This window comes from Bos indicus, chromosome 1 (genome assembly GCF_029378745.1).
Source record: "Bos indicus isolate NIAB-ARS_2022 breed Sahiwal x Tharparkar chromosome 1, NIAB-ARS_B.indTharparkar_mat_pri_1.0, whole genome shotgun sequence".
In the NCBI taxonomy this organism is placed as follows: Eukaryota; Metazoa; Chordata; class Mammalia; order Artiodactyla; family Bovidae; genus Bos; species Bos indicus.
Window position 1 is genome coordinate 53,612,548 of NC_091760.1, and position 12,784 is coordinate 53,625,331.

The window sequence follows — 12,784 nt, forward strand, 5'->3', positions numbered from 1 at the left end:
CTCTGTATTATAGATAGGAAAATTTGAGTCATTTTCTCATGGTTGCACAGCTAGGAGGTAACTGAGCTGGGATTCAAATCCAAGCAATTTTACTCCAGGACTCCTGCCCTCAACCACCACTCTGTGTTAACATAGGGTATATGGAATCTCTAGGTAACCTCATTCACACCTGTGAATGCAATTGCCATCCAAGCATGATGACTCCTGGACTTCAGGTACCTGCCTCTAGATCTCCATTTGGGATGTCTCAAAGACACTTCAAACTAAACATACCCCAAAGTTTATGTAATTATCCACCACCACCCCTCACTGACCAACACATACACAAATCCCACCCTCTTAAGTATTTCCTCCATCAGGGAAGGACAGGGTCTTCCATTTGGTGGTATAAGCCAGACACTTGGACATCATTCCTGACTCATCCCTCCCCTCTCCTTCAATCCTATATCCAATCGATGATTAAGTCCTGTCATTGATGCCTTTGAAATATGTCTCAAATCCTCTTCTCCCCATCTCCATGGCCACACGCTTTGCCCCAGCCACTGTCATCACTCATCTGACCTATTGCCGTAGGCCCCTGAGTAGTGGCCTCACTTCCAGCCTTGGCCCTCTTCATCTGCTTGTGACACTGCTGGATAAGAGGCCTTTGAAAATGCAAGCTGACCGTATTATCTCCTGCTTTCATGGCTCTCATTGTTCTTAGATAAAGAACTACCTACTTAACAGGACTAGAAAATCCAGCCTCATGTGGACCCCCTTCTCTCTGCTGTCTGTAGTCAGGACTACTTGCCTGCTTGCACGTGGGTATCTTCATCCTACTGCTCCGAAATGCTCTCCTCCCCTCCACCCCGCAAGTTTGGTTAACTTACTCATTCTTCACTCTTAGACCACATGTCACTTCTTCAGGGACACCTTCTTGCTGCTCCTCCACTCCCCACCTTACTAGACCGGGACAGGTCTCCTGTAATATATCTTTATAACACCCTGAACCTCATTGTCATAATAGCTCAGTTTGTCATAATGCCTTTGTTTCTGTGTTTATTTACTCAACGACTTTCTTCCTCTGGTAGAATATAAACTCCCCAAGGGCAAGGATCAAGTTAGTTTTTGCTGACCATTGTATCCCCTGCAGGCATTGATAAATATTCATGGAATCAACATGAGATGAATGACTTTTACAACACAACAGAATTAATTTTGAATGCAACAGATTAAATGGCAGGAACTAAATCTCTGTTGAATGATAGGGAATGTATTAAATTTTAAGGTAGTTAAAATTTTTTGACTCAAAACTCTCTTCTTCTGGTGTAAGCTTCTTGCCACACTCTGAATATTTCATTGTATAATCCTTTTAATTTTCTCAGTGACATATGACAAAATCTAGTCTTTTCCACCCCTGGGTTTTGAAACTTGACCTCACTGTAGTGTATGGCAGTCAGAGCGTGCTGCTTTGGGATACTGCCTGGCTGTTCCCCTTTCTACCACACTCACCAGACTTCCTTGCATTGCCAACTTTCTGGGTTCCCCAGCTATCCTGCCTTCAGGTCAGAGCCTATGGCTGGCCCTTGGTTGGGGTGATTCTATTTTTGGCTCCACCCTTGGATTTTGTGTCCCTACAGCTTCAGCAGAAGTGGAGAGTGCAGAGCTGAGGGTAGAAGGAAGAGAGGGTAGGAGTTGGGGTATTGATGGGCTCATTCCAGGTCCCTGACAAGAGGGTTATTTGAGAAGATCTGACCTAGAATCCAAACAGCCTAGACGAAAGAACACGGAATGATGAGAACTGCATGAAAGGATGAGATACTAATAGGATTCAATATTTTCAGTGTGCTTTGGGGAAATGATTAAGTGCCAGATCTACTAACGCTGAGTCTCTGAAATTGGTCCAGAAATCTGCACTTTTATATGCAGCCCAAGTAATTTTGATACATGTGGTCCCTGTACTGCACTTTGAAACAACACTGGCACAGAGTCACCTTTTATTCAGAGCGCTGTTAACACTTATTTTCAAAAAAGGCCCATATTCTCAGCTCTGCTGACTTGCTTGGAACAAGATACCTATATTTCACCAGTGGGCTGATCCTCGGGTCCCTTCTATTAAATATAGTAATGGGTATCACTGTGTTTTTATGCTTAGAAACATAGAGGAGCAGCTACCTATTTTTCTTTGTGAATCCCAGGCACATCTGTTGCTGCACACCTGGCATTCTCTGTAACAGGTGTATGCTCAAGATAGCAATGGTAAAAAATCAGATGATGTTGGCCCAGATCACAATTTGCAGCCTGTTACTCCTGCCAAATGGGTCAGTTGAGATGGAAACCACAATTTGAGCAGATGTGTGTTAATAATTTAGGGAAGAGTCATAATTTAAAGGAAAGAGTACAAGAAGATGGGCTGTCTTGTAAAGTGGGAGAGGTGATTACCAATGGCCCAGGAACCTCATTTTCTTTCTTCCTCTTTATAAGCTCTCATTCCACCCTTACTTTTTTTTTTTTTTACCATAAAGCATTGCTGCTGCTGCTAAGTCGCTTCAGTCATGTCCGACTCTGTGCGACCCCACAGACGGCAGCCTACCAGGCTCCCTCGTCCCTGGGATTCTCCAGGTAAGAACACTGGAGTGGGTTGCCATTTCCTTCTCCAGTGCATGAAAGTGAAAAGTGAAAGTGAAGTCACTCAGTTGTGTCCGACTCTTCGCAACCCCATGGACTGCAGCCTACCAGGCTCCTCCGTCCATGGGATTTTCCAGGCAAGAGTACTGGAGTTGGGTGCCATTGCCTTCTCCGACCATAAAGCATTAGCTACTTCTAAAGCCCATGAAGGAGATGAAGGCTGGAAATTTGTCTGAGCAAAAGAAAGCTGTGGCATCAATTGTGGAGACCTCAGTTGGAAGACTGGTAGGTTGTCTGATAGGCTGTCAGGTCATCGGGTTCAGACCCCCATTATTTAGATGAGGCAATGGAGGCCCAGGGATGTTATGTGATTGAGCCCTGGGACAGGTTCCCTTATCTTTTATTCTGTCTGGAACCCAAAGCTCAGCTAGAGTCCAGATGTAGTTTGTTAGTTCTTCCCACATTTTATTGCAACATGCTAACTCTAAGAGTTCTAGGGAAGAGAAATGGTTAGTGATGTTCTCTCTACTACAGTGGAGATTGTATGACTACAGGCACCTCTCCCATCTTGTTCTTTATTGTAACCTTAACATTTAAAACAGTGCCAGGCACACTGCAAATGATTGATAAGTCTTAATAAGCCCTGGTAGCTTCTATTTCTGCATTTCTGGGAACCTTGAGCTGCCTCTGAGAAGTCTGGCTACTCTAATAGAGAGGCCACATAGAGAGACCGTGTGCCCAGTCGAAAACTGTAGGTGAGACCTTATTTGGAAATAGGGTCTTTGTAGGCAGAACTGCATTAAAATGAGATCATATGGATTAGATGAAACTTAGAGCCAATAGCTGGTATGCTCATAAGAAAGTGAAAAAGTGAAAATGTTTGTTGTCCAGTCTTGTCTGACGCTTTGCAACCCCATGTACTATAGGCTGCTAGGCTTCTCTGTCCATGGAATTCTCCAGGCAAAAATACTGGAGGGAGTTACCATTCCCTTCTCCAGGGGATCTCCCTGACCCAGGGATTGAACCAGGTCTTCCGCATTGCAGGCAGATTCTTTACCATCTGACATAAGAAGGTCATGTAAGTACATAGACACACACCGGGCAAAGGCCATGTGATGACAGAGGCAGAGATCACAATGATATAGCTACAAGCCAGGGCACCTCAAAGATTGAGAGCAACTGCCAGAAGCTAGAAAGAGTGACAAAGGATTCTTCCCTGGAGCCTTCAGAAGGAGCATGGCCCTGCTGACACCTTGACTTTGACTTCCAGCCACCAGAACTGTGAGAGAATACGTATGTGTTGTTTTAAGCCAGCAATTTGTGGTACTTTGTTTCAGCAGCCCTAGGAAATGAATACAAGTGAAGCAGCCTTGGAACGACATGGAGGGGGAGCAAAGACCAGGCATCCAGTAATCAGGTGGGCTCTCCAGGTGACTCTAGCCCCAGCCTCCATCAGACCACAGACATGGGAGACCCCAGGTGTGACAAGCAGAACTGTCAAGGGACCTCAGACACATGAGGTTCCACAGCATGGGGCACCTTGGACAGTCCAGCCCAGTAAAGCCCCCAGATGACTGCGGCCCCTCTGTCATTACACAGGCTAGAAGAACCACCTCCCTGAGCCAGTCCTCCCATTGCACTGTGAGAGATAATAAAATGGTTGTTTTAGCCACTACACTTTGAGATGGTTTTACACACAGCAATAGACAACTAAAATATTTAGACTCCTCAGAAGTAGACTTTGAGATAAGGAAGTGATTTATTAGGAGGTATTCCTGGGAACACTAGAGGTGAATGAGGAAGTGGGACAGCAAAGGAGAGACAACCAGGCAAGGCTGTAGCACCAAAGTCCCATGGAGAGTAAGTTTGACCTAATCTTGCAAGAAGCACTGGAGACAGTGAAAGTCCTAATGCAGCATTGTCCCCTTCAGGGTCAAAAATGCCGGCATGTCTAAACTCCTTTACATTTCAGTCATTGGTTAAGAGCTGCCCCAGGGACAGATAAATTCTCAGTCACTTCTGGCTCTCTGGGGGGTCGTGGGGAGGAGGTTAGGGGAGGTTAGCAGCATGAAAGTAGCTCTTCAGCAAGGAGACACAGGCACCGGGAGTGAAGACCAACACAGAAGCAGATGTGTAAATTAGAAAAGAGAGTGACCTGTTCATTCCAGCTTACCGAGGACTGCATTCAAAATGGAAAGTCCCACATCTCAGGAACTTTCTCAGTTCTAGGGAAGTCAAGCTGTTAGTTGGCCACCCTAGAAAGCGATCCTAGGGGATGTGGGCAGAGCCTATGGATATCTCTAAACTGGAGAAAGTGGGGCCCACAGGACTCTCCAGAGGCACCTCTGTAAGAGACCAGGGATGCTGGAGGTCAACCAGCAGCCAGAAACCCTCTTAATGATAAGAGCCTGTAAGCTATGATGACTGTAAATGATTTCAAACTGTTTCAAACTCTGTAGAAGGGCTGAGGATGATCAGAGTGGGGAAATATCTTTTATTTTGGCAGTGAGAGGCATGGGTGAAAAAAGAGGAGCAGAAACACACTGGTATGACATGAAACCCAACAATGGCCTCACAGCACTGCATCCTCCATGGGCGAGGTCAGACAGGGAACAAGAAACCCGGGAGTCAGAGGTGGGGGACAGGAAGAGATGGATTTACTGAAGGGATTTTAAAAAATAATCTGTGCTCCATAAGAATCATTTGGATGTTTTCTGATGGAAAAGAGTTCACGGATGAAAATGAAGGTGAAAGATAGTCAGGAGAGGGATGAGGCTGGTGGCTGGTGGCTTCTGCAGGGAGATGAAATGGAGTCCCAGTCACTTCAATTACGAGCAGAGAAGCTGATTTATGTAATTAACCGAAGAGAACTAAGAAATTTATTAGCAGGAATGAGAACTCTTCAGTGAGAAAAGGCAAAAGATAATGGGAAGATTTCATTAAGGTTTATAGATTAATGAATGGTTTGGGGACAATAAACATAAATACGTTTATTTAATCTAGGCATATTAGATGAAAGGGGTTGGTTTTTCAACCAAGAAAGAAATGTTTATAGTATAAATGAAAGGAATTCTATTTCATTTAATTCAACAAGTAAATACATGGAAGAGTCTCTGCTAACAGGGTATAATATGTAGGCTAAATACATAAAGAGGTTCAAGACAGATTTGAAGACATTACTGAGTACAAATCTATATCATATCATTAATGAAAGATGTTTAAGATTTTCTTGTCCGTTTTTCATTTTTATATAAGTATTTAGGAAATACAAAAGGCCTACAGTGAAAACTTGTTCTCTTGCAGCTGTTCTATGTTCGCCCAGCCCTTGCATCTCCCAACAGTTAATCACTATTATGGACTTCTTGTATCTTCTATTTTTAAAAATGCATATGTAGACAAATAAGAATAAATTCTTTGAAGGCAGGGAGTTTAGTTGGTTTTGTTTGTTGTCATATCCTCAGAGTCTATAAGAGTTTCTGGGACATTGAAAGTATTCAATAAATATATACTACGTGATCAAATATATTTACCCCCAAAAGTGTTAAACAAATAGCAGCATCCTATACATAATTGCTTGTTGCATCTTGCTTGAAAATATTTATTTGAAAATATGTCCTCAAGATCTTTCCTTATGTGTACATAAAGACCTTCTTCATCCTTTTATAGAAGGCAATGGCAACCCACTCCAGTACTCTTGCCTGGAAAATCCCGTGGACGGAGGAGCCTGGTAGGCTATAGTCCATGGGGTCGCTAAGAGTCGGGCACGACTAAGTGGCTTCACATTCACTTTTCACTTTCATGAACTGGAGAAGGAAATGGCAACCCACTCTAGTATTCTTTCCTGGAGAATCCCAGGGACGGGGGAGCCTGGTGGGCTGCCGTCTATGGGGTCGCTCAGAGTCGGACACTACTGCCGCGACTTAGCAGCAGCAGGAGCAGCAGAGCTGAGTTATACTCCATCGTGTGGATGTGCCTTAATTTATTCAGCCAATGTCATTAATGACTACTTAGTTGGTTTCCAGGTTTTCGGTTTTACAAACATCACTGCAGTGAATAATCTCATGCGATTCTTGTATTTGTGGGATGCATTTTCAGAAGTGCAAAACCAGTTTTTAAGAAGTCATGTCCTCCCCCAAATGTCTCAGATAATGGTGACAGGATTCTTGATCAAATGGACCACTGACCTGCCGTACATGACATTATTATGTTTTTTTCAGTAGTCACTGTTGACGCCAGGTGTCTTTAGCCTGGTTAAAAAAAAACCAGAGAGTTTTGCAGAATGAGGAATAGTGAGAAGGATTGGGAAGCAATGAAATTTCACATGGATGCTCAAGACTAGGCTGAAACATCACTGCAGAATCGAATCTAAAAACCCCAGCTCTGTGTGGCCATTGTTTGGATGGCTAAGCTGTTTTCACTGTGATGTATAGGTTTTAATTGCCACTGTATCATATAATACACATCTATATTTTTACTTATTTTCTAAGGACAATTGAGTACCCAGGGTTCTTTGCTGATCTCGCTTCATCATAGCCTTTTATTTTCATCATAGCCTTGGGGCTTTGATCTTATTATTTTGGTCAGACTGTGACACCGGGGCCATCAGGCTGAAATGACAGTTGGTTTATCTCAGTGTTGCTTCTTACAGGGGAGGGCAGAGCCGCATTGGACGTGGATGATGGTGCTAAAAGAAAACGGTTTCTGAATCCTTAACCCAGACACACATGGCTATGCTTTTCACTGCCATGTTTCCACAGGAAACATGAAAATAATGATACATGCCCTGCACCCACTGAGAGTGTGGTGGTGAATATTAATAAGATAAGCTTCAAAATTCAGTTTGAGCTCTTCAGCCCTGAGGTTCTTGATAAAAATTGGTTATAGAATTAGTGAGATAAAGAAGCACATTCCAACCATGACCATTTTTCATTATAGAATACCTGACAACTGCTTTAAGCCTGGAACTCCAGTACAATACCTGAGAACTTTCAGTACAGTGCATATGTATTTTTAATATTTGGCTTTATCTTCTTATGTACTTACTAACTGCCAGGGACTGTGGGTAGTTGAGTCAGTCACTGTGCTATGCTGTGCTGTGCTTAGTCTCTCAGTCATGTCCAACTCTTTCCAACCCCATGAACTGTAGCTCCTCTGTCCATGGGGGTTCTCCAGGCAAGAATACTGGAGTGGGTTGCCATGCCCTCCTCCAGGGGATCTTCCCAACCTAGGGATCGAACTCGGGTCTCCCGCATTGCAGGTGGTTTATTTACCATTTGAGCCACAAGGGAAGCCCAAGAATAGTCTCGAGGGGAACTTCTCAACCCAGGAATTGAACCAGGGTCTCGTGCATTGCAGGCAGATTCTTTACCAGCTGAGCTACCGGGAAGCTCTTAATCAATCCCTAGATATGTTTTAAATGTTCACTGGGTTCTGTGTAACCTTCAGTATCAAAAAGAGCCCTGGGCTGCCAGCTGGGAAATGACTTTTCTCTGACTCCTCCCCAACCACCTAAATGCTTGTGGGCAGCCACTCACGTGAGCCTCAGCTTCCTTTTCATCAAATTAGGGTAATGATTGCTGCCCTGTGTGTCTTTGTGGATGAACGGGAAAGCTCAGAGAGAATGGATGGGCAGGTAGTTTAGTAGGATGCTGTTGTTGTTTAGTTGCTAAGATGGTTTGACTCTTTTGTGATCCCATGGACTATAGCCTGCCAGGCCCTTCTGTCCATAGGATTTCTCAGGCAAGAGTACTACAGTGGGTTGCCATTTCCTTCTCCAGGGGATCTTCCTGACCCAAGGGCTGAACCCATATCTTCTTTATTGGCAGGCGGGTTCTTTACAGCTGAACCACCAGGGAAGCCCATTTAGTAGGATCAGATCAGATCAGATCAGTCGCTCAGTTGTGTCCGACTCTTTGCGACCCCATGAATCACAGCATGCCAGGCCTCCCTGTCCATCACCAACTCCCGGAGTTCACTCAGACTCACGTCCATCGAGTCAGTGATGCCATCCAGCCATCTTATCCTCTGTCGTCCCCTTCTCCTCCTGCCCCCAATCCCTCCCAGCATCAGAGTCTTTTCCAATGAGTCAACTCTTTGCATGAGGTGGCCAAAGTACTGGAGTTTCAGCTTTAGCATCATTCCTTCCAAAGAAATCCCAGGGCTGATCTCCTTCAGAATGGACTGGTTGGATCTCCTTGCAGTCCAAGGGACTCAAGAGTCTTCTCCAACACCACAGTTCAAAAGCATCAATTCTTTGGCGCTCAGCCTTCTTCACAGTCCAACTCTCACATCCATGCATGACCACAGGAAAAACCATAGCCTTGACTAGACGGACCTTTGTTGGCAAAGTAATGTCTCTGCTTTTGAATATGCTATCTAGGTTAGTCATAACTTTCCTTCCAAGGAGTAAGCGTCTTTTAATTTCATGGCTGAAGTCACCATCTGTAGTGATTTTAGAGCCCAGAAAAATAAAGTCTGACACTGTTTCCACTGTTTCCCCATCTATTTCCCATAAAGTGGTGGGACCAGATGCCATGATCTTCGTTTTCTGAATGTTGAGTTTTAAGCCAACTTTTTCACTCTCCACTTTCACTTTCATTAAGAGGCTTTTAAGTTCCTCTTCACTTTCTGCCATAAGGGTGAAGGTCCATTAAAGATTACTCTATTAATGTCTACGCAGGGCACTCATACTTTAGTAAAGAAAACGAAGATGTCAGGAAACAAGGGCCACACACTTTAGACTCAGGCTTCTCAACCTCAACTGAACTATAGACCAGTAACATATCTAAGATTTCTACTCTGATATATCAAAATTATATAGGTCTATATATGTGTAAAATATGTAAACAAAATTTATGTAAAATATGCATTTTGTTGTTCAATCGCTAAGTCGTGTCAGACTCTTCGTGACCCCATGGACTTCAGCCCACCAGGTTCCTTTGTCCTTGGGGATTCTCCAGGCCAAGAATACTGGAATAGGTTGCCATACCCTCCTCCAAGGGATCTTCTCAACCCAGGGATTAAACTCAGGTTTCCCACATTGCAGGTGGATTCTTTACCATCTGAGCCACCAGGGAAGCCCAAGAATACTGGAGTGGGTAGCCTATACCTTCTCCAGGGGTTCTTCCCAACCCAGGAATCGAACTGGGGTCTCCTGCATTGCAGAAGGATTCTTTACCAGCTGAGCTACTAGGAAAGCCCCCAAATATACGTATATCGATATAAAATATAGGGAAAGCAATACTTCAATGGTAGCAACAATAGAAAAAGGATTTCTCTTTCAGTCAGCTCATACCAAACAGGCCTATGAGGGAAGCTGGTTTTCTGCTCCTTGAAGAAACAGGAAATGTTAAAGGGACCCAATGCCAAACTCAGAGCCCTGCCAGCCCACATTCCAGACCTGGGAACAGGCCCATGTCCTTTGAATACCCTTAGGAGCTTGGTACAGACTCCATTCCAGGAGCTCTGAGGACTCAGTGAAAGGGCGGGGGGAACTCTGTTGATTTTGTTTTGTTTTTCTTAAAAGTGGACAGCTAACTGGAGGCTGGTGATGCTGGTATCCATGGTGGTGATTAGAGTCTAGCAGGCAGCGAGAATTCACTCAAATGTATATTGGACTAAGCAGATAATGCAGAAGAGTGAAGCAGCCAATATAAGAATTCTTTTAATCCAGCATCATTACATTTCATATTCAGAACTGCAACTGAGCACCTCATTTCAAGGATATCCAGGAAGACTACTGTTCAACAGAGAGCATCACTCCTCTTGATTGGAGTCCCAGATGGGAATGGAGGCTTCATGTTGTAGCATCCTCTGATTTTTAGTTGAGGCCTAAATCTGAATCTTTTGTGACCTTATTCTATCTGTATACATATATACTCATATATACATGCATGGATCATTATGTGATAAAACCTGGGGTAGTCTCCTGGGGATACCTGGACCCTCCGGTGATGGAGAGGAGTTGATGATGTCAGGCAGAAGTAGACATGATTATAACAACCATAACATGTTTTCTTCCAGAGCTCAGCCCAAGCTCCAAGGGTTGAGAGGCTGCTGGGCCATGGCAGAAGCAATCATCAACTTTCCAGGGACTGGCAGTTGAGGAAGGTTACTTTACAACTGTTCAGATTTCCCATTATTTGTCCAGGATCATGGATTTCCCTGGCCATAGGAGAATTAATGTGCAGACAATGGCACTATTCTTTGGCAGCTCTATGGTTTCCTAAGGAAAACAATATCAATTGTATTGAATATTACAGGAAAGGTGGGTCCAGGAAATGGAACTTGGTCATTCCTATAGTCACAAACACTGGCTGTTTCTAATAAGGGGAAAAGGTAAACAGGCTGATGATTGCCCTTTGCTTTTGTAAAACAGCAGAGCTGAAACGTAAGAGCTAAGCTGCAGATCTCCTGTAAAGTAATTCTGGGGAATTGTTTGCTCCAGAATTGGAAAGGTAAGTACTTCCCAATGATTTATTGTCTTGCTTCTTTTCACTCCCTGCAATTTCCCAAGTGCTAAGTGACAGGCAAGAAAGTATCTGCCAGGGCACAGACTAGAACTATGAATTTGGATAGAGTACTTCTATTCAGCTGATTATTTCAATTTTCTCACCCATTAAAGGGTGTAGCAAAGAACATGTTTTCAATACGCTGTGAATGCTCATTTGGAAACCAAAGGCTTGATTCTTTTCTTTTGCTATTAAGCCTGCATGTAGAAATCAGCCATACCTAATTTAAGCACACCTGTTTCCATTTTGATGATGAGATCAAGGGATTTATAAGCTGAGGCAGACAACCCCAGGGAAGCGGGAGGGCAGGCACTGGTGCCACAAGTGGTGAAAATCAACACACTGAACACCCAGAAATGCAGTCACGTCCATGATCCCCATTAACATTCACAGCTTCCCCAGAGGGAGGAATCCTTACCTTCATTTTATAATGAAACGAGTTTTTTTTTTTTTTTTTTCTTTTTTTTGAAGATTCTAATTAGAAATCAAAGTGAAAAATAAAAGCGATACACAGGAAAGGAGGAGGAGGAGGGAAAGAAGAGAAACATTAGAAGCTGCCTCCTCCTCACTTGCCTTTAACTTACTTGATTACTCTTTCCTCCTTTCCTCCCAGCGGACAGTCCTTAAAGGGAAGCACTTCCAACCTTTGGTTCTTATCCCAGTTTCTATTTCTGAAAGATCTTATCCACTCCAGGCTTGAGTTATAGCCTCTGGAAGATGACTCCCACCTCTACTCCCAATTCTGTCCTAATTCAAGACGTGTGTCAGCCTTGCTTGCTCCCAGCTCCCTGTACACATAAATGAGCAGGGCTAAACTGTTTATGGGTAATGGGTAATGGGTATATGTATGTGTTGGGGGGAGGGCGGGACAGAGTTACTCCAGCCCTTTCCAGAATCCTAGTGAGAGAAGGTAGGACCAAAGTGCACCTGCTTAAACCAAGAGGTCAGGAATCTGACTGCAGGGGACACCTTGGATCAGCAGCACCCTCTGGAAATAATAGGGCTGAGTGGGTTTCTAGGGCCGTAAAATTTTCTGGACACTTTGGATCCCTTCCCAGGTAGGTTCATTGCAGGACACCCATCCATTATCCCTCCAAATCCTATTTCCCTACCATCCCCAAGGCCTGGGAAGACCAGCTCTTCCTCTCATTCTCCACAATCTGGCCTTACCTGGTTTGGCATATGGTGTCATACCCACTCTGCTCTGACCCTTGCCCCTGGATTGAAACTCCAGGATTTGCCACTTCCTGATTCCAAACTGGACTAAATCGTGACATCCCCCGGCAGAGTTGGTCTCCCCATACTGGTCCCCTCTGAGGAACAGAAGCTTGGTTCATTTTCTCATTCTCCATTTTACTCTGGAGTCAGGTTCCTCCACCCTCTCCAGTATCAACTACTGACTGACAGCATCAGCAGCTGTCTATTTGAATGTATCCACATATATGTTTTCAACATGCTTCAGATCCCTCAAGACTTAAATAAAATAGGGTCTCTCCTGACCATGACTCTGGATCCTTCTTTATGTTCATATGGAAGAAGAGTCAGTGGCATAGCAATGTGGCATAGCATAGTATAATTGTCATCCATAGCTGCCCCAACTTCCTCACTTTTTTCTATTGATACCTCTCTAGAAAGTCAGGTGTCTTCTCTCCCTCCCCTACTCATCT